This window comes from Dermacentor silvarum, chromosome 10 (assembly GCF_013339745.2).
Source record: "Dermacentor silvarum isolate Dsil-2018 chromosome 10, BIME_Dsil_1.4, whole genome shotgun sequence".
Lineage (NCBI taxonomy): Eukaryota > Metazoa > Arthropoda > Arachnida > Ixodida > Ixodidae > Dermacentor > Dermacentor silvarum.
This window is the reverse complement of record NC_051163.1, coordinates 29,847,763-29,874,853: the sequence shown is the minus strand read 5'-3', so window position 1 is coordinate 29,874,853 and position 27,091 is coordinate 29,847,763. Positions and strand designations below refer to the sequence as shown.

At 46.1% G+C, this 27,091-nt stretch overlaps 1 long non-coding RNA gene across 1 annotated transcript in view; it reads right to left on the bottom strand.

Annotated features, from left to right (window-relative positions):
* LOC125940818 (uncharacterized) overlaps window positions 1-27,091 on the bottom strand; it is a 99,700-nt gene that overhangs the window by 688 nt on the left and 71,921 nt on the right. The gene's annotated exons all lie outside the window — the stretch shown is intronic.

Here is a 27,091-nt window from a genome sequence, read left to right as displayed (position 1 = left end):
TGTATGCGTCGTAAGGGGGCCCTCAACCTCTGTCAAGTGAATGGTTTTCCCATTTTAGTTCGAGCCTTTCTTTATTCAACGTAGAAATAAATTCCATTCCTGAAACTGAATTTCATTTAACCGTATATAAATTCAAGATTATTTTATTTCATACTGAGAACGAATTAAGACCACACTGCCTTTATAAAAATATACCAGGGGTTTCTTTTTATGCGGAATAATTAAAAACTGTCATATCTAGGCCCCTGGTGTTCTTGCAGATAGGTTACGTGGCTAGGCGGGTATTAGCGTCCACAGGAACATCAAAGATTATTTCGCTCATCAAGTGAAATATGGTAGTGAACTTTATTATTGCTAATTTTAGGGTGCATTTCGCAATTGCGGAATTGAAGCCGGGGAAGTAGTGAACTCACTTCTGATTAGCAGAAATTCCGCGTAGCACCATTCTTGAGACATCCGTCCAGAAAAGCTGTTAAAAATGTCTCGGGGTTCCAGTTAAGATAGCCCGGAACTGTTAGTGTCACACTTTTCGGAAAGCCCTAATGAGAACGCCAATGTATTACGTAGCACATCTCAAGATGGCATATCTCGAAAGTGGTATTAGTTTTAGGATCCTCACTAGACAGACATAACTTCACTAGTCGCCGGCTTCCGTTTCACAGTTGTAACATGCGCCCTGAAGTGATTTAATAAAAATGGAATTAGAATATTGTAGTGAACTACGGAATAATAGTCGAAAATTTTCTTGCTGCTAATGGCTGCCTAGCCACGAAATCTATCAGCAAGCTAGAACGGCAGGGGCATAGATATGACAGTTTCTTTTTAAGTGTTCAGCATTAAAATAAACATTTGCTAGATAAAGTTCATGCATATTGCGATCCCGTGAAAGTGAACCAACGGGAAGAGACACGGGGGGATGCTCACGAGCGATCACAATGCATTGAAAGCGAATGAGGTTAAATGAATGCGTACTTATCACAGTGGTATGCATAGAGTGAAGAAAAAATATCCTACAAAAAAAAAAAAAGAAAAACGTAGAACAATGGATCCGGTACAACGACATCAGTACAATTTAAGGATACAAATGTTACAATGTATATTTCCAAAGGATTGGCGTCTCCATCCAAATAAAAAAAGAAAGAAAAATACATTTCAGATAAATGATTGCACTGAGCAACATTCTTTGGGGAAGAGGTACTTGTAGAGATTACTGCGTGCAACACATGGCGTTATGCAGAACATACGACTGTGCCTCGGGTGCATCGAGATAACATAAGGACTGGCATAGCCGTTAGAGATACTGCTTGGCTATCGGAAAGCGAGAGAATAAATTTCAATGTGCTGTCAAGTCCCTGAGTCTTATCAAATGATAAAGCTGACCTCGGCCCTTATTTTAATTGGTGTTGGAGAAAGTTATCGGAGAGAGAAAAATGAAAAAAATCCCTTGGAACCTTTTACATCGTAAAAGAATACCAGTGAGGCTTATTAGGTTGGTCTTGCAAACTAGTTACATTGGTACTAGATCAAGCAGGTTGAGCCAGATAAGTCGCGAAAACTAAATACGAATTTGAAGTTCTCTGCTAGCTGATGTCGTGATGTCGTGAGATCTGGAGAGCGTCCTTTCGGGACTAGTTAATGGTTTATCAGTAAGCAACGATTATATTTTTTTGCAATGGAACCACATATTGAAGTTAGTGTCCTTGGAAGACATTTTCCGATGAAAAATGGCCGCAACATGCGCTGAAACACGTTTTAATGCGTGATGTCACATTAACGTATACCACCAGCGCTGAGTTTGAAAGCGAAATAAACAGAAAGGAAAACTTCGTTGGTCGATACCTTGAAAGGAAAACTTTCTCGGAGAGAATCCGACGTTTTCCAGGCAATGAATGCAAATTCAGTTACAAAAATACTTCCTCAGTGGTAACTTACCGTTATTATCTTATCACCATTATCATCATCTTCATCATGAATCATGATCCTTCTTGTTCTGACTCCCTTACTGGTATGAAAGCCTGCCCCAGTGATCCACAATTATTCTTGCCTTGTGTCAGATAACTCCATCATATGCCTGCGGATTTTTCTAATCACCTCAAATCAACTTTCCGTGAGCCGCCACTGACTGCGTTTCGCTCCCTTTAACAATCTTCATATTAGTCTAATAGATCACCGGTTATCTGCTCTATGCATTACAGCACCTCAAGGAGGTTTATAGACCTCATTTATTTATTTTATCCCAGTAATATAACTAGGACATCAACTACACTTGCGCGCTCTCTAATCATACCACAGTCTCTCTGTCCCTTAGATAATCTGACGCATAGCATTTTTTTTTCTTATCATTAACTCCTTGCATGGTTCTTGTCAATATGCTTTGTTATACTGAGAGTTTCAGCCTCATAAGTTAGTACTAGTAGAGAGCTGTGATTTCTATCATAGAATGCTGTGCTACAACTTTATAAAGGACAAAATGCCGGCACAAACGGCTTCGAGCGTTACCTAGGGTCCATTGTCCTTCACGTGATTCTGTGCTGGGACAGTCTGCGGTGATCCCGACACCGCCTGAGACAGTGTGTCTATGCCTTCTTTCTGGGTTTTCTTCTCAACTAATTTTTTATCTTTCCCTCACACTTTCCTACGTGTGGTAGCAAACCTGATTTATTGTTCCGCTTAACCTTCGCCCTTTTCCTTTTGTCACTCATTATCTCTTTTTATGATTGTACACTTTTCAAGGATAAGTTAAGCTGCCAGTTGTGACTTCAGAGGGCCCGCCGTTTTCCCTCCAACCCGTTCTTATCCGTCCGGAAAATTTCTTCTCACGATATATACACAGGTCCCCAGGTGACTACTTGGCCTATATAGCTCTTAAGCGACCTCTGGGGTCCCTTTAAGAAAGAAGTATAGTTTTTTGCCCTGAGTGGTGCGTCAGTTTTTCATGTCTGTGCTGCTTTTCCTAGAACGACGAATGACCGGCGGACAAACACTGGTAGAAAGCATGAGTCATGTTCCTTTACTCACGAGGGGTCGATGTGTGTGTGTGCGTGTGTGTGTGTGTGTGTGTGTGTGTGTGTGTGTGTGTGTGTGTGTGTGTGTGTGTGTGTGTGTGTGTGTGTGTGTGTGTGTGTGTGTGTGGTGTGTGTGTGTGTGTGTGTGTGTGTGTGTGTGTGTGTGTGTGTGTGTGTGTGTGTGTGTGTGTGTGTGTTGTGCGAGCGCGACCTTCTTTCGACCTTGGCCCCGATTGAAGAACGTTCGCAGTCTCTCAGTCTATGGGAACGGCTTCGTTCCGATTACCAGTAAAGACTATGATGACGTGTACTGAAAGCCAAAAATATGGACGAAAGGAAGAAATTGTGTGACTACAACGGCCCAGTTTGGATGAAATTGCGATTAAAAATCGTAAGTGTCAACAAAAGGGATAGCCTCATTTAAGATAGCAAGTGAAATTAAGAATTACAAATATAGCAAGATGTATAGACCGCGTATTGTTTTTTTTTCAATTTTCATTAAAAGAAACTTTTCGGACTAGAGCTCTAATACATTTGTGCTCAACACATTCACCAAGTTTCTTTTGCGGTAAGTACCAAATCTCAATAAAACGAACTTGAACGATTGTTGTTACATGGAGACATTCCTCTGTTTTGTACCTAACGATGAAATGCGTATAAACAAGAACTGTTACGAATGATATCCCCGGGTAAACAGCTGGTGTATCTACTCGGATAAGAAGGTTTGTTTATTTTTTAATGTTCCTATGATAACATCCTCCAAATAACCTCTCAAGTTTAGTCTCAAGCTTCTTCTGACACCGGAAGCAACAAAGCAAGCATCCGCATCCCTTAACGCGCCCCAAAACGCCCACAACGTGACGATTGCGCAACTATAACATGAGAGAGGCGCTGATTCTCATTAACCAAATCATAGTAACAGAAAAGAGACATTAACTGACGTCAGTGGTTTACCGTCCCACATTCCGAATTGCATTTGTCGTCCGAAGCTCAAAGAAACACCAGTCTTGCCGAAACACAGCAAAGGAACTAGCGTGGGAGGTACTATAGAAGCAGATTAGTTTCCTGGCTCAATTGGTGTCAATGTGTTATCCCTGCCTTCGCGCTATTTTGTGTATTAGTTTTTTTTTGTGCTGTTAGCTTTTACTAGCTCTATTACGCAGCTACATTTCTCCTCATGAGGGAAGTTCCCTACCTTTTCCCATCTCTTTCCCTTCTCTTTTCTGTTCTCCCAACTCTATTTCGTGGAAGTTTTCTAAAGCTTCCTGCTCCTCCACAGAACATCGCAGTGATCCACTTCGACCTCCCAAAAGGAGACGCGCGTTCTTGTCCTCAAAAAGGAAGCCAGCAACAGCGGTTCAGACCGTGGCCCAAGCTTTTACTTCTACAGTTCTGTCGACATACGACAGCGCTTACGCTCGGCCATATCTTCCACTAGGGTCTTATGATGTAGTCTTATGTCGGGCGCGCATTCTGTTCGTCGAGTTCACAATATCATTTCCTTTCTCTCTCTCGCCCCAGTGACGCCAGAAAAACCGCGGCGGCGTAATCCTGGCGTCACGGACGGCCTTGCTGACTCGGCCGACGGCTGTCCCGAATCGATCCCGCCGGGAAGTACGTGGAGGGGGGTTTTCTCCGGGTCCTGCCCGGGGCAACGTTTTTGGGGAAGCGGAAGGGGGGAAAATGGGAAGCTTGTGCAAGGAGCAGGGGAAAGGGTGAGGGAGGGGAGGTGGATCATTGCGCAAATCGGCTCGTTGAGGAGACGGTTGAGTCATTCCGGGGCGAAACTGTTGTCGTCATGGGCTGGATCTAGCTCGTGGAGAGAGGGCCGCGCTGCCCCGGTCCGACGTGGCACGTGGTGCGCCGTGATGCAGAAAAAAGGGGAGCTGCTTCGGGAAATACATAGTAGCGGTAATCGGCTGGCTATTAATTAGCCACGAATAGAGGATTGAGAAGAGCGGTTGCCACAGGGTGTACTATAACGGTCGAACTAATAGCGGTTGGCACTCAGACGGTGGCCTTTAGAGGGGAAGGCGGGTAAAAAGACCGGGAGAGAAAAGGTGGCAGAGGAGAAGGAAAAGGAGACGATGCGATACCAGCGCTAAGTGTACGGAAACGAGACTGAGGCGAGCAATAGGGGCGCTGATGTGTTGCCTTTGTCTCGTTGTCCCTGTCACCTAGCGCTGGTATTGAATCATGTCAGACCGACTATCCCGATGCAATTTGTCGGGCTTGTTGCTAACACGAAGGTATAGTAGCAGTAGCTGTTTTTATTAGCGTTATTATTATTATTATTATTATTATTATTATTATTATTATTATTATTATTATTATTATTATTATTATTATTATACTTTTTATTAGGAGGATGAGGAGGAGGAGTATTAAACGATTCTACAGAAAGGAGGAACAGGTGCAGGGGAGGAGTCATCTACGGGACTAGGGGCAATGATCTTTAGGGCGAGAAAAAACTGCCTGGCCGGACAGGAGCGCCCACCTGCGGATGCACAGCTTTGATGGAAGGCTGTTGTTTCAGTATGGACTGGCGAAATCGGGTCTAGTAATTAAGGTAGCATAGTGAGAGACCTGGTGACAGTTCTAATTTTCGGAGCGGGATGTGTTTCTAACCTTGTAGTAGCAGGGAATGAAGGAAAATGAAGACTCTGTTAGGGGAGCGGGTGGAGAGAAAACATCTGTCGGAAATAGGAACGAAGGGTAGTGTTCGTTTAGGGAAGGACATTGCCTGGAAGTTGCATCACCCGCTGGATACTAAGGGAAGGCTCGGTTGGAGGAAAGGGCGTCAAGATGGGGGAGAAGGGTATAGTGTGCGCCAGTCGAGGGAGAAGCGGCGCTCGGGCGGCGATTCTCCATAGGTGGCGCTGGCTTCGAGTGGGGAAAAAGAGGGATCGAAGCTAGGGAGAAAAAGGACGAGCGCGATAAATTTCGGTTTCGAAACAGCGCTGCGCAGTCCCGGTTGGGAAAGAGCTCGGAATGGCGCAGCGCGTCGCCGCCGGGAGCGCGCGTTGCGTAAGCGCTCCTGCGCGCGGTCGGCAGCAATGCGGCAGCATCGGGCCGCTTCGCAGTTTACGAACTAGGGTTTCCCGGGAAAGCAGGAAGAGAGCGCGCTCCGCAAGGGCGTGGTCCCGTGTTCTCGCTGCGATGTTGCCTGTTTTCTAAAATTCATGGCGCAGTAAAGACAAAGTCAAAGACACGGTACGCAGTAAAGGCGCCTTCATTTTATTTATATGAATTTAAAGGAGGGCTACTCCGCTTCGCAGGGCAAATAAAACTAACATCACGAGGAGCATTTGAACAAATAAAGAGAGAACAACACAAGAAAACACTGAAGACCGTGGCATATCGCGAACACTTGCGAAGTTACGCAGGGCGCAAAGGAGGCCATAGAAGAGGGGGAAATCACACTCTTGGAAACACAAAGTTGTGTAAACAAGAGTAAGTACGAACAGAAAAAAAATGAACGCTACGAAAACACATACAGAAGTTGACAGCTTTACAGACGAAATTGGCTGGCGTATCACCACTGAGCCAAATAAGATAACACTAACTCGATATACGAAATCAGAGAAAAAATTTATTTCTGCAGTTTGCCGTGCCAGGACCAGAATCTGGTTATGAGGCACGCCGCAGTGGGGGACTCCAGAATTATTTTGTCCACCTGGGGTCCTTTAACATTGTAGCTGCTTGCCGCAAATTCTCGGAATCCCTGAGTTGAGACCGAGTGTCGCATCGCGTCGCATTTCTAGCGCATCGCATTCATATAAACAGCGGTAATGCGCTAGGAAGGCGCATCGCATTAATGCGCCAGGCGAAGGTAGATTTACGGGCGAAAGTCGACTCTCGCGGAGCGTGTAAACGCAGGATCGTCGAGAGCGGGGGCGCCTAACAATACCTTCGATGACAACCGCGAAGACGCTTCCGAGAAGCAAGCGAGAGCCGAGGGGGGCCTCTAACGACACCGTCGCTACATGTAAACGGCGTCGCATCGCCTTTCCGAAATGCGCTTGGAAATGCGATGCGCCACTGTCACATTCATGTAAACGGGGCTTGTAAGTAGAGTCTTGGAGCTAAACATTTTGACAGAATGCCTGTCTGGTTGGGTTCATTATCATGACTTTCAAGTGGCTCCAACCAAAAAATAGGTTTATTTTCCCGACGTTCCGGAACAAATTCGGTTCCTTCTTCAGGGGAGTGACGACGGAGATGTCGAGGCGCAACTCGATGGGGAGAGGGGGGGGGGGATAGAAGGGTGGAGGAGGGTCTGTTGGATTCTTCACGGCTACTTAAGGGTAGTAGGCTGGGCGCGGTCCGAGATTGTTGTGTGCTTAAACCGTGAATACAGTCAGACGGTAGGTTTCGTTTGGAACGGTTTAAGCTGTCGTTTTTATTGGTTTATCTCGGTTAGAATTCCAGTTTCTTCGAAGACAATTTTATGGTCCGTGTCTTCTGAGTGTTCGGCTAGGGGGGTTTTGCTGTCTGGAGAACGTCCTGACATCGTTCTCATGTTGCTGAGTGGGGGAGGGGGTGGAGGGAGGTTGAAGTTTTCTTGGTAACGTAAGGGTGGTAGGCTGGGCGCGGCACGGGATGGTTAATCCCCCCCCCCCCTTTTTTTTTTTTGATCTGCTTCAACCGTGAATATACTCTGATGGCAGGTTTCCTTTAGAATGGTTTAAACTGTTATAGGTTTTTTTTTTAATGTACCATGACTCCAACAGCCGTCGTTTTTGTTGGTTGGTCGCGGTTGTTTGAATTCCAGTTTCAACATTACGGGGTCTTGGACTTGAAGAAAAAGTAAATAAGCTTATACGCGTATTTGCATGTATTTTACGAGTAGATGCCATATCCCACCAGGCTGACTGGGAGGACTGGTGGCGTCTCTATCGGTGGGCTGGGGCGTTGACGACGCAAACGTGCTGGTCGATATTCGAGCGTAAAAGGGCGGGAAGGGTGGTGACGTCACGAGCGTCACATTCCTTAAGTTTTTTTGTTTTGTCTTTTGCAGCGCTTTACGAGACGAATAGTGAATACGTCAGCGTGTCTCTTCATTCGACCGGGTGGTAAGTCTCAATTAAGGCCACCTGCCGGATGCACTACGACATGTCCGCACGCCACTGCACCTACGCCGCCTTAACAAATACAACTGTCCCATAAGTGTACTAGCAGCACGTCTGAATAGATCTACCCGGAAGTTATCGCTTATGCTATAGCAATCCTCATACGCTGGTTTCTGCGCAATTTCTCACGTGATTTCTTTTTAGTTCTCCTCCCGTTCTCTATTTCTTTTTCTTACTAAGGATTAAAGCAGCACTACTGAGATTATATTTTCCACCCTTAATTTCTTGAGTGAAAAGAAGTTCCTAGAGCTCTACACCACAGAAGAAATACAAGCAGGCCTCAGGGCGCCCCAAATATTTTTGTTTATATAATGTCTCTTCTACTGCCAGATTCGGTTTCGTTTCCGAAGAGGTTACTGCATGTGTCGTGACGTCATGACGCAGAAGGTGGTCACGCGGGAGCAAGGCATTGCAACGTTTTGACACATTTGACACACGCTTCAATGCACTGACATTCATTGCAGCACTATCACACGTCGGTAACATGCTCCACGCTAACGAAAGGCAATTGAAATATGAAAAAAAAAATGAAATATGAAATATAATAGCAATATGAAAGGAATGCGCTCGTCTCGAGTTGCAAGTCAGAGCGAATCGGTCCGATTAGCCAGACACCGCCACTCCATGTGAACAGCACCTCCCAGGCGCATATCTTCACCGGATGCTGAAGTAACAGGAGCCTGCCCTGGCCGCCAGGGCGAGAGCTGAGAGGCGTTGAAGCCTACGAAGCGTCGGCGGGCGAATCCGAGCGAGGCATCAGATCACCCGGAACAACGATCTAGAGAAGACAAGTATTTCACGCTAATCTCGATTTATTCAACAATTTTCTTGCCCTAACATGGCGAAGAGGACACCTTAGCCAAGACTCCATACGGACAGGCTGAAGATTGACGCAAACGTCCGGCGATGCCATTAGGAATGTCAACGTACGAGCATCAAAAACGCAGTCGCCTGTTTTTTTTAATTTTTTTTGAGAAACAAAAGGCCCATGCACGACGCGCAACGGAAAGCGTAAGCGTCGGCTCGCGTGTTTGAAAGAGATCCATTCTGTTATTGTACAGGCCAATACTGCACCAACACCATATATGATGTGCCCCCACTAGTTTCAAAGCCCGCGAACTGCGCTGTCTTACAGGGTGTCTATTCCCCGTCCGTCCCATAGTTGCGCTTCCGACTGCGACAGGTGGCGCGGCCCTCGTCGGCAAAAAAAAAGGAAGAAAAAAAAAAACTGAAGGGCGCGAACTTCTCCTTTAAATTGATGTCATTAAAACACCAAAGGAACGTGTACATAAATACTCAATCATTTTCACGCGTTGGCAGAGACAGCAAAGGTGCACTTTCAAGGCGTCCTGGGGTTCCAGTGACACCTGTACGGAAACTTCTGCATATGCGTATGCCGCCTCCATCGCAGACAACGCAGACGCTAGGAGACAGGTACTGGCAGCTACTCTGATAACTATTGATTGGTATAGGTGTTATACTACAAAACAGAGACGTCGATCATATCGGGCAGGCGACGGCGAGTGACGTGATATAGGCGACGACGCCGTATAGAGTACGGGCGTGCTGCTCACTTGACATTTGCCGCTTATATACTTGACACCTGATACGGAGCACCACGCCGGCACCCCATTACAGCGTCGTCTGCCGTATCACGTCGCTTGCCGGCGCCTGCCCGATACCATCGTCATGCTGGCTTTGCTGACTCTCGCTTTCATTTGTGTTTTGAAACTGGACCGACCCGCATTGCGCGCACCGAATGACTGCAGGGCAAGCGCCAAAAAGCTCTCTATTAGAAGCGAGCCCGCGGCGTCTGTAAACGACGGCAGATTCGGCAAGCGGATGCTCTCCGCGTCTTTCTCAGCTCGCCTGCATGTAGGCGACTCGAGTTTCGATACGTTACACGTTGGCTACGGCTGTGCGAAATGCCTGCAACTGTGCTCCGGCGCAAGTGAGACGGGCATGCAAGTCTGTGGGTAGCCCGACTTCATTTTATTCATTTATTCGGAGAACATTAAAGGCCCTCACTTGAGGGTACTACATAGGGGGGAGGGGGGCAGTACAAACACAAAGTGATTACAAAGTAATAGTCGCAAATAAATATAGGACAATATAGGACATAGTACAGAACAAAAGCGTGCGAACCGAGTTTAGCTAGTAGGAAACAAAGTGTAAAATATAATAAATATTGCAAAAAAATTATGCACAGAGCACGATCGCATGGTGAAAGTATGCATGCTCACATAGACTACGGTACTAATACACGTATTTAATAGTAACAACAAGCAAAAAAAAGCTAATCAAAATGAAACTAATTAACAGTGCGTGGCATGTCGCGAAAGTTTTCATTCTGTAAATGGAGCGCTAGCGAGAATTCCTAGGCTCAAGTCGGGCTTCAATGAAGGCCCAGCCAACGCCTCCTAGCCGCCAGATGAACTATGCCTGTCGGACCAAGCCCCGGCCTGGGCCCGAATAAAAACATTCCGGCAAAACCCATCTCCCGACGAAAGCATTTGAGCAATTTGCAGCGACACACAGTACTGCCATCGCCGAAACGTGACCTGTATGACGTGTGCACGAAACTGGGCTCCTCTCACGCGCTGTCCTCTCGACATGGGATGTCATCTCGCGGCGCCGCCCCTCTGGTGCTGAGTGCTGCTGGTGCTGATGCTGGTGCTGCTGGTGCTGCTGGTGCTGGTGCTGCTGGTGCTGGTGCTGATGGTGCTGGTGCTGATGGTGCTGGTGCTGGGTGGAATCGAACTCGGGTTCGATTCCACCCAGCACCGGAGATCGTTTGAAGGATTTCTTACGTTGTACATCTTACGTTGTACGTTGAAGGATTTCTTACTTTGGACATATTCAATGACTAAAGCTTGCATTCAAGGGGGTTCATTGAAGTACGGCGCATAATTAGTTCGCAAATGTAACGGAATGGATTAGGAATTTAGCAAGGAAATCTCTGAGAATCAGATACAAATTTCAGCCTCGCAACTTGAAGTCCATCAAGATGATGAAACACTTTCTTGCTGTCCTTCCTTCTTTCTTTCCTTGTTTCGTTCTTTTGTTACTAATTAATTTACTAATTTAGTCAGTGGTACGTGAAAAGCCCACCGCTGACCATTGTATTTCTCAATTCGTTTTTCGCAATTCCCCACACTAGTGACCGATGTTATAAGGTGTCAGCCGTGCGCTATATAGACAGTTCCGGTGCGGTCAACTGGGTTTTCCCATTCTCTTTCAATACATCTTTTTCACTCTCTCTCTCGCTTGTTAGTAATGCGTACCAACTCGCTCTATGTGCTAACCACATTTCCTTTTGTTTAACTTACGCCTCCTGCGGACAGACCGCTCCGTGTGACGACCATACGACACTTCCGGTTCCGCTGCGCCGAACATTTGGGGCCCTCCTTCAAGCGCGCCATTCTTCCGAGTCGCGTCTCTTCGAAGGAAAGGGTTGCGCGCAAACCCGTATACCTATATAGCGGATGGAGACACCAGCTGCGCCAGGGCGGAAGCGCGAGTCAGTGCAGGCGGATGCCAGCACTGTGGGGCTCCATTCAGCCCGGGCTGGCGTTGTTAAGGCACGGACGCACCTCGCTCGTAGATCTCGGGGGCCGGGACCCCGAAAATAAAAGCCGGGGGTAACGGGGCCATGCACGGGTGCTGTTGTCGGCGGCAAGTTCCCTCTCGGCCGCGCACCGCCGATGAGGTCACCGAGAAAGTGCACCACCCCGGGCCCGTCTCTCCGAAGAGTTTATCTATATAAAAAAGGTTTGGCAGCCTACAGGGCCTATCTTGTCTTCCAGACAATAATCATCACCTGTCTCGCTTGCGTTTGTTTTCTTGAGAACTCAGCCTGCTCGCTGTATTTCCTGTAAAGAAAGGTATGTCACGCTGATAACGCGCATGCCATAGGTGACCTGGAAGTGCCTGCCGAGCAGTGCTAAAGAAAGGAGAGGCCCGGGAGACAGATGACGATCATCGTTTGGGTACAAGATAAGCCCGAAAGGGTGCAGACATATTTTTACAGCGTTCCTACAAAAACTTACCAGGAGGGAGACTGGCGCTACCATTGTCCAGCTACCGGTGGAATGATGGACAGTGCATGGGTTTGTCTCATATTTATGCTTATGGTTTCAAACGTTCTTGCATTGTCAATCGTTAAACTTCACCTTTCAAAATTTTCACCGTATCGAAGTTTTCGAGACACCGCGAGATAATGAGTATCCCGTCAACATGGTGAATCATTGCGGATAGTTGCACTTATAACACGATATTCATCGCGGGCGAAGTATAGAGAAACAGGTCTTTACAAGAACGAGCCCAGAAACCTTCTGTTCTTCTACACCCCAAGCTTGTACCAGCGGGTGGAACGTAATGCTTGTACATACCAGCGCGGAAGGCTCGTACCTGATGGCAAGTGGCATTATTTTACTGAAAGTCACGACTTTCCAGAGTCACGAAGTCGTTTGAAGCCAGAAGGACAAAGTTGGAGTTGCTGTAGACCCTAGCGCCAGAGTGAGTAATTTTTGTGGGAAACGTAATCCCTCACCCGCATAGCCTTCGAGATATGCCGCAGTGGGGCGCCGCGGAAATCTCGGAGGCGACGCTTCTCTCGCCTTGCCTTGTCATAGGCACGCTCTTCCTGGTCGCTCCTCGCGTTCCCTACTGCTTTTCTCGTGACGTCACTCCCTTGCCCTTTCATCCATCTATGCCGAATTATAGCAACACATCATCAAACACACATAAAATTACCACGTTAGCAATGATCGTCTTAGATAAGTTTTTTTTTTTCTTTTTTTCGGCTAGCAATCAGAGAACGGGAGGCCTTGCCAGCATACCTGAATGACTTGCGTTACCAGTACACCACTAGATATAGTTTTGCGCTCATATCAAACACACGCCCTTTACCCTAGCAATTCAAAGACATTGTTTCACGTTTGGAAGTTCCTATGGTTGTACATTGTACACATCCTTCTAACTTGGCAGAGGTGGTTGAGCCGCGTTTTTAAGCAGTTTTTGCAGGTCCTTATGCTGATTACTGTATTCTGTTAGTTTTGTAATTACGTGCACAACATTTTTTTCAAAAGCGTGAACAAGATTGCATATATTTAGAATGCTTTTACAAGTGCATTAAGAACATTTGTCTGCTTCTTTGATTTTCTCCCTATTTGTATCTCGTCTGTTTTTACCCTTCTGTCCTTCCTGCAAAAACACCATAGGGTATGACAGTTTGCTCAATCAAAAAAAAAAAAAAAAATGCGATAGAAAAGGATACACGTTAAGCAAGCAAGCTTAGTGGGCATTTACCCTAACTCTCGCAACCGCTTGTGAATGTCATAGTACATAAACATAACCATTGAATGTATTACACGTCCTATAAATATATATATATATATATATATATATATATATATATATATATAGACAGTATACGCATCTCATTTAATGTTATAGCATTTAAGTGCCCGCTTCACGCATTCTCCAGTGTGTGCGTTGGATCTGCAATTTCATGCTTCTCTGCCTTAATCGCGTCTCGGCAGAAATCACAACCTGACGACATGTTTCAGTTATTGAGGTTCCCTGGATGATGTGTAGTTCCTGTGTCATAACCAAGGCGGTTATGCACTGATGGTGTTTCGAAGAAACGGGTAAGGAATAAACGACAGATTACCACACGTCGTAAAGCGCGCGGTTAGGCACTTATGCCGCAATATTAACCCAAATGTACCTGTTCCTTGCATCGTCATGTAGAATATATAACCCGGTCGTTATTTAGAAACTTGGCGGCAGTTCACATACGGCCCGTATATATGGGGCTACGAGCTGGTGTTCTCGAATTACTGAAAACATTATCATCCCGGTCATAGTTTCCATTACGAGGCATTCACAAATAGCTGGTTGTGGTAAACAAGGACCGCAAATAGGAGTACCAAGTTGAGCTGCGCATTAGACCAAGCTTTTGCAATCACAAAACTGCCATCATCGCCATACGAGGAGGCCCAGTGAGCCACGAAAAATTGCTGGCTCTCCCGTAATCGAGAGTACATGTAAGCATGAAATGGCTACCATATGGCGTCGTTTGCTGCCTCTGGTGACGCCGGCTTCAACCGCTTTTCTCTTTCCAACAGCCTGTGCAGCGCGCTCAGCGTCTGTCGCTACTTTTTCTTCCTGTCGCGTCGAAGTGGTCGGCTGCAAATGTGCGGCCAACTCACGGACCGCTGGCGTTGAAAAGAGCACAGCGAACCCTGTGTCAGTGCCAAAAGATGACAATCAAATGTAAGATGCCCTCTATCTGCCTTTTGAACTTCGTTGTTGGAAATGAGAAATAAAACTTCAGCGTACTAGAAGTTACAGCTTGAGCGATATTGTGAACAAACGTTAGGAACAAATGGGAAGCAATATTTTTTGTAACTTGTTTGGGAAGTAACTAGCGTATGTAACGCGGTCCTGTACAAAGGGTTGGGGACCAGAGACCGCATTTTATGAAGTTCTGACTGGTTGCCCGGATGCATATCGCTTGAGTGTCTGGATGACGGCTCTGGCTTTTGGCTCAAGGTCGCCTGAAGGTCGCCGACAGTGGGAGCTAAAGTATTTCATGCTTAAAAGGCAGAAAAGCAAAATATTGACACTAGTGTCGAATTTATTTTTGTCCGCAAGATCTACACTCTATTCTATGGAGGAGGAGGAGGAACAAACTTTTATTTAAACCAGCAGTTTAGTTGGCTGGGCATAGGCCTCCCACGTGGGGACATCGAAGTCTTGCCTCTTCGCCGCCTCGCAGGCTTGCTGGGTAGCCCAGAGTTGGTCTATGGAGCAAAAAAAAAAAAAAAAATTTTTTTTTCACGAACTCTTGCAGCGCCAGAGCTTCTCATTATGAGAAATATACAGGGAAATCTGTGACGTCACAATGACGTAAAGGCGGTATAATTTTTCGGCGCGGTATTAAAAAGAATGAACGGGAGATGCATCTTGCATTCTCTAATGTAGTAGCGATCGAAGCTTTTCCGCGCAAGTGAATAGATATGGAGTTTTGAGGAAATCAGTATTTTAGGACCCTAAAATAATTTATTGTTATTTGTAGTGTCCTTTATCGTCACACTGACGTCACATCCCTTACGAATCAGATTCCTGAACCCACACTGACGTAATGGCTATAAGGTCTCGGCGTAGTATATTTTTTTAAAAAGAGAAAAAAAAGGAGGTTTACCTTTATTTTATCCAGTTACACTCAACCCTTTCCTGCCAAACCAATAAATACAGAGTTTTGATATAATAGCCTATAGTGTGTTTTGTTGCTTTTTACAAAGTGCGCCATGAAAGCCACATTATCCGCGATGCCTCCATTTGATAAGTGAAAAAAAAAAAAAAAAAAAAAACTAAGGCCCTTCAGCAGCGAAGACTTTTGTGCACTCTTGTACGTCCACTCGTTTGCAGTGAATCAACTTCAGCGCCATTATTCCGTGTTTTCTTTTCTTACCAGCGTTAGGTAAGAGTTTAGGCGGCGTACGGTCGTAGATGGCTCGGCCAACGATGATGCCAGGGCCAGACAAGGCGCCGGTGGTCGTCATTTAGAGACCGACCGCTATGTACGAGCCGTAATGTGGCGTCTCCCACTCACGCAACTGATGAAGCGCGCTTGAAGAACAAAGGGCCTTGTTTATAGCGCATTGTGTAAGAAAGCCGCGCACTGCAACCGTGCAAGAAAAGCGCGTTGTGTACAAACGGCAATCTGATAAGCGGCCATTTTCAGGAAAGGCGCGGAAAACAATAGAAGCGTAAAGCATTAAAAAAAAAAGAAAGAAAAGAGAAAAGAAACACGAATGCTGTACATTAAGTAAGTAACCTTCAGTGTAATGACGCGAGAAGCAGGAAACGAGTTTTTCAGCCACGTATTTCTCTCTTTCCCCGACCTTATACACATCCGCCTACGTGCTTTTCGGGATGTTTCGAGAAGTTGAGGCGTTATAACGGTTCTTGACGCGTCTCTGTCGTGACTTCCTTCTACGTGTCCAATCCGTGTACAGTTCTTCTTAGGTCAGCTCGGTGTCAATCTTTATTATGCTTTATGGAGAGCTAGAAGCCCGAACATAGCGTCTACACCAACACCAAACATCATCCACCACATAACCGGAGAAGATCCTTCACCAAATCGCAGTGACTACGGAAGATACTTCGATGCACCCAATAGATACTGCAGGGACTGGCAAGGCCGCCAATACGCACTTCATTCTATACTTAACATACTACCTAAAAGACAAACACTTCGGAGCGACGGAGTGACCCAATATGAGCCCGTCAACGTAGCTAACCACTGCCCTTGGGACCACCGTCGAGTTTTCCTTGGGACCACCGTCCCAAGGAAAGCGGACCAACCTCAATCGCGAGATGATGCCTCCTCCTACTTCTCAACAGATCCAGTATCACCCCGGAAAGAGGCACCGACTTCCAATAAATGTTTCTCTCTCTTTTAAAGCTGAGTTAGGACAATTTGGCCAGTGCGAACTTCAAGCAGACCATTTCGCATTGCCTTTCGGCAACATTATGCACACAGCTCTTCCAACAAAGTGGCCATGAAGACTAGTAAAAGATAGCTGAAGGATTGTTAGCGCTAAGTAAGGGGATAACACTGCAGTAAAGTGAACATTCTAATGTGAATAATGTAGCTTCGTGTATAAAGATGCTTAAAAGCTTAAATGCGCCATCTACCAATGCTACGTTAATGTATCATCATCATCATCATCATCATCATTGATCGTGCCCATTTTGTTTTCTTGTCCTTTCAGGTCTTTCACCTGCAGAGTGCCGAGTTAACTTGAGAGACATTGTAAATCGTCAGAGGGCTTCGAAGGACTACTGAAACCTGTCGCTATACCTGTACTCTGTAACTCTGTTTCAGGAGGCCCTGTTTCCTCGAAGTCAGGACGCAATCAATTTGTCTTCAACAGCGGCAATTCAGAAAGGGGAAAAACAACGACAACGCGACATCTTGCCTTGTTCTTTATAAGTCTTTCCAATGCCAGGGAATCCCGCAAGTTCTTTAAAAGTCTGCAGGACTTGTCGAACGCTGTTCTGTTTTGCATTTTTTTTTTTTTTTTTTGCTTTTGTGCGCTTTTTTTTTCCGGGAGACGTCAATTTGCTCGAACCGCGTTATCTTCCTCCCCCATGTGGAGACGGTTGTGAATGGATCAGTCATGGCTTCGGAATCCATTCAGTCTCCAGGAATACGAGAAATTTCGGAAAAGACCTCATGTGTGTGGCGAGTCTTTGTAAGGAGAGAAGTAGAGAGCTGGGGTGAGCGGGTTCAGTCTCACAATTTTTACCGCCTTCCTATAGTTCCACCCGTGTTGTCAAGAAGGAACTTGGTCTTGGACCTGTCTTTTTCACGCTTCCCGTTTCAGGAATCAGGTACGCAGTGGTGCTGTACTATATACAAAGGCAAGAAACTGGACGCCCCGCCGATTCCTCGAAGCCAAAGTTCTCAACAATTTAGCTGCCACAGGGAGAGAGAGACAATAAGATGCGATGGCAAAGAGGTTAAGACAAACATCCCATTTGCTGCACTGCAGTGGCGAAGGGGAGGCGAGAGGATGACAGGACGCTCGTGTAATCAGAATGAATTATGAACAAGTTGAGGATTTTCAGGTGGTTGAGTGGTTGAAGGCCACTCCCCTGACCTGTTTGTATACCTTTTAGACGTTAACCGTATAACTAACTCAAACAATCTATTGTTTATTTATTAAAGGTCAATCATTTACTGTAACGCTTAATTCAACAGTAATTCAACCCGATCCTTTCAATGAGATTTGTGTAAAGAAATGCTCAACAGCGATATCGTTGAATTGTTGTTGAGCTAGTTCAATGAGTGTCGAGTCCCAAGCAAAAAGTTACTGAGTGAACGAGTTCTGAACTATATGCCAGCGATAAATCAACTGGCATTCTTATGCGGGCAATTATGGTCACGACAAATTCTAGCCATCGGCTTCAATATATAGACTATAGACCCACCGATATCATACTAGCCATCAGACTATTATATATGACAGTTATCTTACATAACCACATATATATCTGTACAGGTTTTCTAGACATATCGATTAATATGCCCAGATACGCTCAGTTGATATAGTCAGCGTCAATATGTACGCGCATTTCTGCTTTCTTGTAGCCACCCGTTTATCTCTTTCATGGAGCATACAAAGAAAACGACCCGCCGTGGGTGCTTAGTGGCTATGGTGCTGGGCTGCGAAGCACGAGGTCGCGTGATCGAATCCCGGCCACGACGGCCGCATTTCGATGGGGGCGAAATGCAGGAAACACCCGTGTACTTAAGATTTAGGTGCACGTTAATAGAACCCCAGGAGGTCCTAATTATCCTGTAGTTCCGGCCCACTCCGGGTGTGCCTCACAACCAGATCGTGGTTCTGGCCCGTCAAGTCCCATAATCTAATCTAATCGTACAAAGAAATGTGGTCGTCAAAGCGTATCAACCTCAGCTAATTAGTCCTCGGGAAACGTCACGAGTCGGCGAGCGTATGCGATCAACGCTCGCTGAGCCCCTTTTTGGGGAACAGTGATTCATTGGCGCCAAACTGCGTGCCGTCCTTTATAGCTCAGGAGGCGAAAAGAGCGAAGAGAGGAGACTGCCGGCGGTATGCAGGAAGCGTAGGCATGGTGCCCAGTCGCGTGTTCCTTCGGGCGAGCGCCGAAGTCGGGCTGGCGGGGAGCCGCGGTTTGGAGCCCGGGGTGCCGACTATGGGTGGAGGGGGGGATGAACTCGTAGAGTCTCCTGTACGCAAAACTGAACAGCCATAGTGTCTACGCGAGCTGCAAGTGTGGCCGTTCAGCCGGAATAGGATTTTACGTTGATTTACATTTAAACTTACATTGTGTAGTACAGTGAAGCACAAACGTTAACGGACCGCGGGATCTCAGAAAACGCCGAATATCCGAGCAGCCTTTAAAGGTATCCAGTAAAACCGTACATCACAATGTTGTTCGCATGTACCAGCAGAGGCTGGAAATGGGAATACCAGGCTGCGTTTCGAGGCTGCGGAGATATTCGGCTTTTTCTTAGATCCCTTGGTCCGTAAGCTTTTATGGTCGACGGTATACGTGCATTTCAAAGGGGAAAAGTGGAATTCACCTGGACTACCATCGAACGTCGTTCATTCGTTATATCAGCCAGGGGTCACATCGTTGTAAAGGTCGCGCATAGCACATCTGACAGCATAACCGGACCAGAGTTATTCCTTCGTTATACAGGTCATTTCATTCTAAAGGCATTCACTAAAGAGGCGCTCGATTGTATATAGCACGACGCGGCGAAGGAAACCCATGCTCATTTCTATACTTCGTCTTTCTGGCTTCAAACGGCATTGTGATTTTCCAAGTCGATCATTTGTAACAAAATACATTCCGTCATAAATGCAACGATCCGCAATGGTTGGGCATGCGCGCACAATCTTATTGCCTATAGCCATGTTTAGAAAACTGCGATTGCTTGCGAATTGAGAAAAGAAAAAGAGCAACAAAAGTGACGTCACAAGAACGTCCAAAGTCACAAGCCCGACTATATTAGACAAATCCATGCACTGCCAGTTATTCCCAGCGGAACGATCGCAGCGTCAGAAGTCTGTCAAGTAATATGTGTGTGGTGTCCAAAACAAGGCGCCCATGACGTGTTTGCGGCTCTCCGATTGCTTCTGGGTGCGTGCTATCAGCAAAAGCATTGCCTCCAAGATTGGTTTCTGTTAATCAGTGGGAGCACTGGGGCGAGAATTTTGAGAGCACCGACTCTCGGAGGAAACGCTATGGGTGAGCGCCACCCAATCTCGGAGGCTATGGGTGAGTACTATACACTAACTACGCGTGCGCGTTTCGCACCAGAACGTAGTAGTACGAAACCTTATTTACTTTAAAAAAAGAGAGAGAAAAGGCGATGCTGGGGACTCGCATTCCAGGATCCCGCTGGCTGCTTGCACCAACGTTGCGTCTATGTAGTCAGCCAGGGGCCACTAAGTCTGCCAGTGTTGTAGACGTAACGTATTCGTGTCTGTCGTTCGTCCCGTCTCGGCTACGGCGCTGTCTTGTCCCCGCCGACTGACGGCATTGTTCGTCGGCCGAATGAAGAGCCGCAGGAGACGTCGGGGCCGGAAGAAGGCGCACGTCAATGCCAACACGCCGTCGGCACGTTAATCGTTTTGGCATTGCGAAGTGCGGGTGCGCTCACTGGGATCGTTACGCATGCAGCAGAGCCCGTTGGGCTTAGGCAACACCTAACTATAACTGCTCAAGTATTTAGCGTTGAACCGTCGATGTCAACACAGGTCAAGAGAAACAAAATGACTGTTGAAGGAACAAAAAGTCACTCTTCCCTGTGTTTCATACTAATTTTGTATATTCCATTGTTTTCTTCAACTGCTTGTTTTCTTAGCCTGAACGCTTATCTGCATGTTCTTTCGCGTCATTTCTGTATACTCATAGAAAATGAAACGTTGTGAGGAAAACCGGTATCGAAACTTGCCAATATTCTATCATCAAATCAATGTAACCTTCTGTACTGACTCAGCTGGATTTAGTACAGCTTATTTGAAGATAAGCGGCTAGAGTAATTCCAACGCGAAGATGGAACCCGTGTAGAGTGTTTCGTTGTCTTACCCTAACCCAAGAAGCAAGCCGAAGGGCTCACAGCAATATGGAGAATTGAAATTATCCTCAACAGTGTGCGAATAATCAAAGGCTCACGCTTTCCTTCTTCCAACGAGCCAACTTTTTAACCAAGGGCGCTTGTTGATTACAACAGGTTCACTGTTCATTGGTTCGTGTGCTATTGCCGACTAAAGCCGTACCGCAGCTTCATTAGAACAAGCTTTGACTTCGCATTGGGGATAAAGCCACTGAACGCTCAGGCAGTTCAGGGGCTCTTGTTACCCGTAACACGGACAGGAAGTGAATATGAAATTACACGTACATTCACTGGCATATCGGATCATGGGGGATCAACGAGGATCTGTGGGCTTTGTTCCTATATGGCATGCGGGGCTGCATGATCCAGCCACGCGTAGCAGGTGAGTGCGATTGTAAGCCGGGATAATCGGTCCCCCTCGCTCTTGAGTGCAAAAATTCATAACACCAGCCCGTACGAAAAGTGGTATGAAGTCGTGTGAGTTCAATGACCTCACAGACACGCTTGATCGAAGACAAGCCACAAGCTTCATTCTGGTTTCCCATGCATGACTCGGAAGAACGTGATATTCACTGTGCAGCCTTGCAGTTGACGTTGTTATACGGAGAATGACAATTTAATTAACACTGATGTATTACTGCACAAGAAAGTCAGTTTAAAGCGCATTTACAGTAGAACGCTGAGTCGGTTCCTCCGCATTGCATGGTGACATGGCGGAATAGAACAGCCTATCAGAGAGGCACCAATAGCACCAGAATATAATGTATTTAGAGATATTTCCATCCTTCCATATGAGCCTATGTTGCCCTCTCTAATTCGTGAGTCTTCCATTGGAACCGGTTCTATGGTTTCTCTCTCTAAATAAATGGGGTAAATAAACGAACAAACAAACCATTGATATCTATCCAACGAATTACACCATTTGCTCAACTCCTCACTTTATTTTCTCCTAATCTGATCTGAAATCAACTTTTAGCATCACGCGGGGCTGCCGGCACCAGGAGACGCGTGACGTACACGCAGTTATATCGCGACGATCTTGGTGCGGGAGACGCAGCTTTCGAAACGGGGCGAACAAAAGGGTCGGAGCTCGGCGCGCGCAGACTTGTTTCTTCTGTCCCTGCTTTTGTTTCCTGTGCTGCCCTGCATCCATGCGCATGTATTAAAGAAAAAAAAAAGTTATAGCGAACTAGATGCGGACGAGGAGAGGAAACAGGCACACACACACTTCTTCGCGATTTTATTGAATAACGTGACTTAAAGGCGAGGCTGGTGGCATTAGGTGTCACGGATACTCTTCGTCGCATGGCAAACAAAATGAAATTTCAAAAAGCGCCGAGAAATACTAAATACAGTCAAAGAGCACGAACACTTACAAAGCTCTGCGCACGAGTCCATGAAGCCACTGAGTGCAGCAAAACGCGCTCAAACAATGCTAATATGTATAAGCAAGCGCAAGTCTATATATAAGTTAAAATACTTGAAACAAAAAACAAAAACCAGTAAGGGCACAGAAGTTACCTTTACGATAATTGGTTCTAACTTTTATCGCGACGGGTGTTTCGGCGACGCCCCGCTGGCGCTCAATTTCACTGCCACTTCGGCCCACCTAGTAATTAGGGACAATAAAACAGCGGGGCGACTCGTACAGTTAAAAAATAATAATAAGAAGAAAAATATTTGTGTTCGGGTCCCGGCAGATTGGTGACCCTCATGTCTCCAATCAGGTCAGTCAAAGGCTCCGTTCTTTTAATAAATCAATTCCTGACTGACTCGAACCTTTCCCGAAACAGAAAAAAAAAGGCGAAAGCTTGCACTAGGCTAGTATAGTATAGCCCGGCTAGCCCTAGGCAACATTTTTTTTTTGGGGGGGGGGGGGGGGGGGGGACGGTGTCAGGCGCCATTCCATGCCTGAAAATGCAGGGAACTGGAGGAGGATTCGAACTTACGACCTTCAGAGTAGAGGCCCGGTGCTCTACCTCTGCTCCACGCCATTACTCCGTGGTGGATGGATCACCACGTAGGATGGATAGCCGGTGGACTATTAGAGCTACAGAATAAATACCAAGAGCAGGGAAGCGGGCAGTCGAGGACGGCAGAAAACTAGGTGGGGTGATGAAGTTAGGAAATTTGCAGCCGCAAATTGGAATCAGCTAGTGCAAGACAGGGGTAATTGGAGATCACAGGGAGAGGCCTTCGTCCTGCAGTGGACATATATATAGGCAGATGATGATGACGATGGTGAAACTGCGGGAGAAGACGACGACGCTCGAGCAAATGCTGATGATGATAATGTTGTGGCACACGCACAAATTACGGTTGGCTTAAACAGCTTCGCTGTTAAAATAAGAACAGCAGTAAGATGACAAAAAAAGTCGGCAGATCCCACACCCTGTGGGAATCTATGTTATGCGAAGCAGTGTGCGGGGAGCCTACCAAGTTAACGAAACGACCGTGAGAGCACCAAGAGGTAGGCGGCTGTTTCATCACCTACATGATACGCATGTGATGACATTCATGTCATGAGTCCTCAGGAATCCCTTTATAGATATGCCGAGAGACCTTAAGGCGAAAGCTTTAGTCATACACATGACTATACCTTCGACCATCAACCTTTAGCTTTTTACTTCACTTAGTACCTCATCCGAACCCATTCCGTTGGTTTTTGAGGGTTAATCTTTTTTCGCCGAGTCATTGTCATATTTGCTGAGTCATGCTCATGACTATGACTTGTACCGTCATTCTTTAGTGTTTCCTTCACTTAGTACCCACGTCCGAACCCATTTCAGTGGTTTTTGAGTGTTATTCTTTTTTCGCAGGGTCATTGTCATTTTAGGTGGCTGTTTCAAGACCTACATGACACGCATGTCATGAAATTCATGTCACGACCTATCATTTATGTTCGTCATACACTTAAGTCATGCTATGCCAATTTTGGTACCTACCAAGTTGACGAAACGATCATGAGAGCACCAAGACGTAGTCAGCTGTTTCATGACCTACATGACATGCCTGTCATGACATTAATGTCATGACCTATCATTTACGCTCGTCATAGACCATGAGAGTACCAAGACGTAGGCGGCTAGCTAGCTAGCTAGCTAGCTAGCTAGATAGATAGATAGATAGATAGATAGATAGATAGATAGATAGATAGATAGATAGATAGATAGATAGATAGATAGATAGATAGATAGATAGATAGATACTGCCAAAGTGGCAAATGTTCGCCAAGAAATGCTTCGCACTTAAAATCCGCTCTGTTTGGTGGGGCTACTACACGTTATACTCACTGCGTGCTTTCAAGTTTCCGATCTGTCGCGATCTGTCGATCTGTTCGCTAGTACTCCGAAGAAGAGACTCTGGCAAGTATTGTCGTTATGACAAATTCTATTAAACTTAAACTCATATCAATACTCAAGTGGCGGCAAAAAGCTTAACGTGTTTCATCCATTATGCAAATTGCACTGCCTATTCGTGTGCATGTATCAGACTTGACCGCTTCCGCTCCATTCACGGTGACCCAGAATGCGCGCTCTGCATCCGTTATACTGTGCACCGCACTGCTAGAAGGCCACAGGGAACAAATTTAAATAAAATAAAAAGAAACTGAAAAGGAAGGGGTTGCCTTGGCACGCGACCGAAGCCCCGATTCGTGACTCGGCCCGGTTTTGTTTAGGTTTGCTTCTTTGTTCTCTAGTTTTTCGTCGTCTGCTTCTTCTGTTTCTTTATTCTGCTGCAGACGAACGCGTAGGCGGCCCCGCACAGACAGACGTCTCTCCAGCTGCCGTCGCTTGGTGTTCCCCCGGCCGTCTGCTAGGCGCTCCTCAGCCCCAGTTTTAAAATCGTCTGCTCGAGCACGCGCGCACGAGAGCAGACGATTTATTTTTGGCTTCCGATAATGCAGCAAACTCGAGTACACACGTGTTCTTCACGAATGGCACTCCAAAAAGAAAAAAAAAAGAGGAAAAGAAGGTAATAAGGTCTCCATGCTACTTTATTGAAACTTCTTGGTAGCTTTACAGCGAAGCTGTTTCTGCGGACCCTGTGTCGTCGTAGGTTCGCTAAAACCCACGTGACCTAGGAGAGAGGAGGGTAAGAGTTCAACTCTGTGAGGATGCTGCGAGATGGTGCAGATGAAAATGAGAACGGGGACGGGGTTGACGTAAGTCGCGCCATCCAATACTCACGTTGGAGGGGGAGGGCGTGAGGAGCGCCAACCAATGGCGGTGTACGAAAAAAGTAGGTCAACGGAGGAGTGGGGTGTGAGAGGAGTTCGCGTTAGCGTTGGTTGTATATACGGAGCTTTGGTCAAGGACTCTTGTCTAGGAACGTCGTAGAAAAGCGTGAGAAACGCGCTAGGAACGCCGTCGCCCATGGACGCCGACGCGTCCCATCCCCCGCAAGTAGCACAGTTCACAGCTTCGCTGTTCGACCATCTTCACGGAGTGGAAGGGGCGGTGATTTTTTAAAAGGGCAGTAACTGAAAAAGTTAAGCCAAGCGCACACGAGAGCAGAGTTTCGCTTCTGAATAAGCAGGTGAATCACTTCTGCACTGCGAAATGAGCTTTTGGGCAATATTGAAAAGATTGGTGGCGACGCTACCAACATATTCTCGACCTTGTAGTTGTCTGTGACGTCAAAGAACGGGGTTTGCCTGAGTAAGGCAAACCCCAGGTATCTGAATATCCCTGCAAATGAAGTCTTGAATGCGCCGAAAGAAGCAGATGAAAATGAAGCCTATACCGCATGGTAAATAATATAATCAGTACTGGAATTTATTCGATGTTCTAAAACATACAAGCGGGTAGCTTCAGTGGAGGGGGGGCCCTCGTACTGCGGCGACTAGTATAGCGCTCGCTCGCACGAACGCACGCACGCACACGCACAAACACGCAAACACACACACACACACACACACACACACACACACACACACACACACACACACACACACACACACGCACACACGCACACACACACACACACACACACACACACACACACACACACACACACACATATATATATATATATATATATATATATATATATATTTATATACACAGGGTGTCCCACGTAACTTTAGCCAAACGTTAAAAATATACAAATGTCACGTAGCTGGACAGAACCAAGGTAATGCTGTTTGCCGTCAGATTATTTTTTGCATTCCGCCGAATTAAATAATTAGTCATAATTAATTAATCAACTTCTCAATTATTATAATTAGATGAAAGGTTTCAATGAGAAAATTGTAGAGCACTATGAAAAACTCCCGATAAAGCTTTCTGTTGCTCAATGCGTGCAACATAAAAGTGTTTTTCCGAGCGTGAAAGAAGCCCGCGAATGCACGCAAAATTGCCGCGCGACTGGCCGCTCGAGGCACTTTGCGTGTATTCGCGGGCATCTTTCCGGCTCGGAAAAAACACTTTTATGTTGCACGCATTGAGCAACAGAAAGCTGTATCGGGAGTTTTTCATAGTGGTCCTGCCTTCGTCCGAGTAATTACTCTGATGAAGGCAGGACCACTAGCCGAAACGTTAATCAAGTTATCTTTCGTGCGTGCCATACTACGGCCTTCTTACATGACAAAATGTGATTCTACGTGACAGTCGGTTACGTCACAACTCTCAAAGGTCACAGAAGTTGTGTTTGGTGTGTTCAGGTTTTCTTTGGCGCCGACAAAGGCAACTTCAAGCAGGTGTAGTGAAGCCAATTTTATCTGGAATTACACAAATTTTTATGAGTGTTTTGCAAATAAATATTATATTCTGAGTGTATTTCGGGGATTTATTTAATGGGCTGATTCAACAAAGCACTTAGAAATTGGAGGTTCGAAAACATTTTTTTCCACCAATAACTCGGGAAGTAAAGGATTAAACATATTTGATTTCAGAGCAAAAAAAGTCTAGCTGCAACACAGAACATTATTTGCATTGCTTCATTGACAACCTCAGGCAACAATATATTTTACGGTTTCACACCTACTTACCTACAAAAGTGGACTAAATGCATGCGTCTTTGGTATAACATCGCACTGATAACGCACAACTAAACGTAAGGAAATTTACTGGTAACCTAAAGAAACCAAGGTGAACCTTAACTAATTCACAAGCAGGTAGCTTCACGCTCAGGTGACTCATGGAACAGTATGCTGGGCCAAAGCTCTTAGTCGAAAAAGAGTGGTGACTGTCATGTGCAGTGCCTCGGGGAAATCCAAGCAGCAGTACGACGATACCTGTTTTCCTGCCTTTGCTCATGCCACA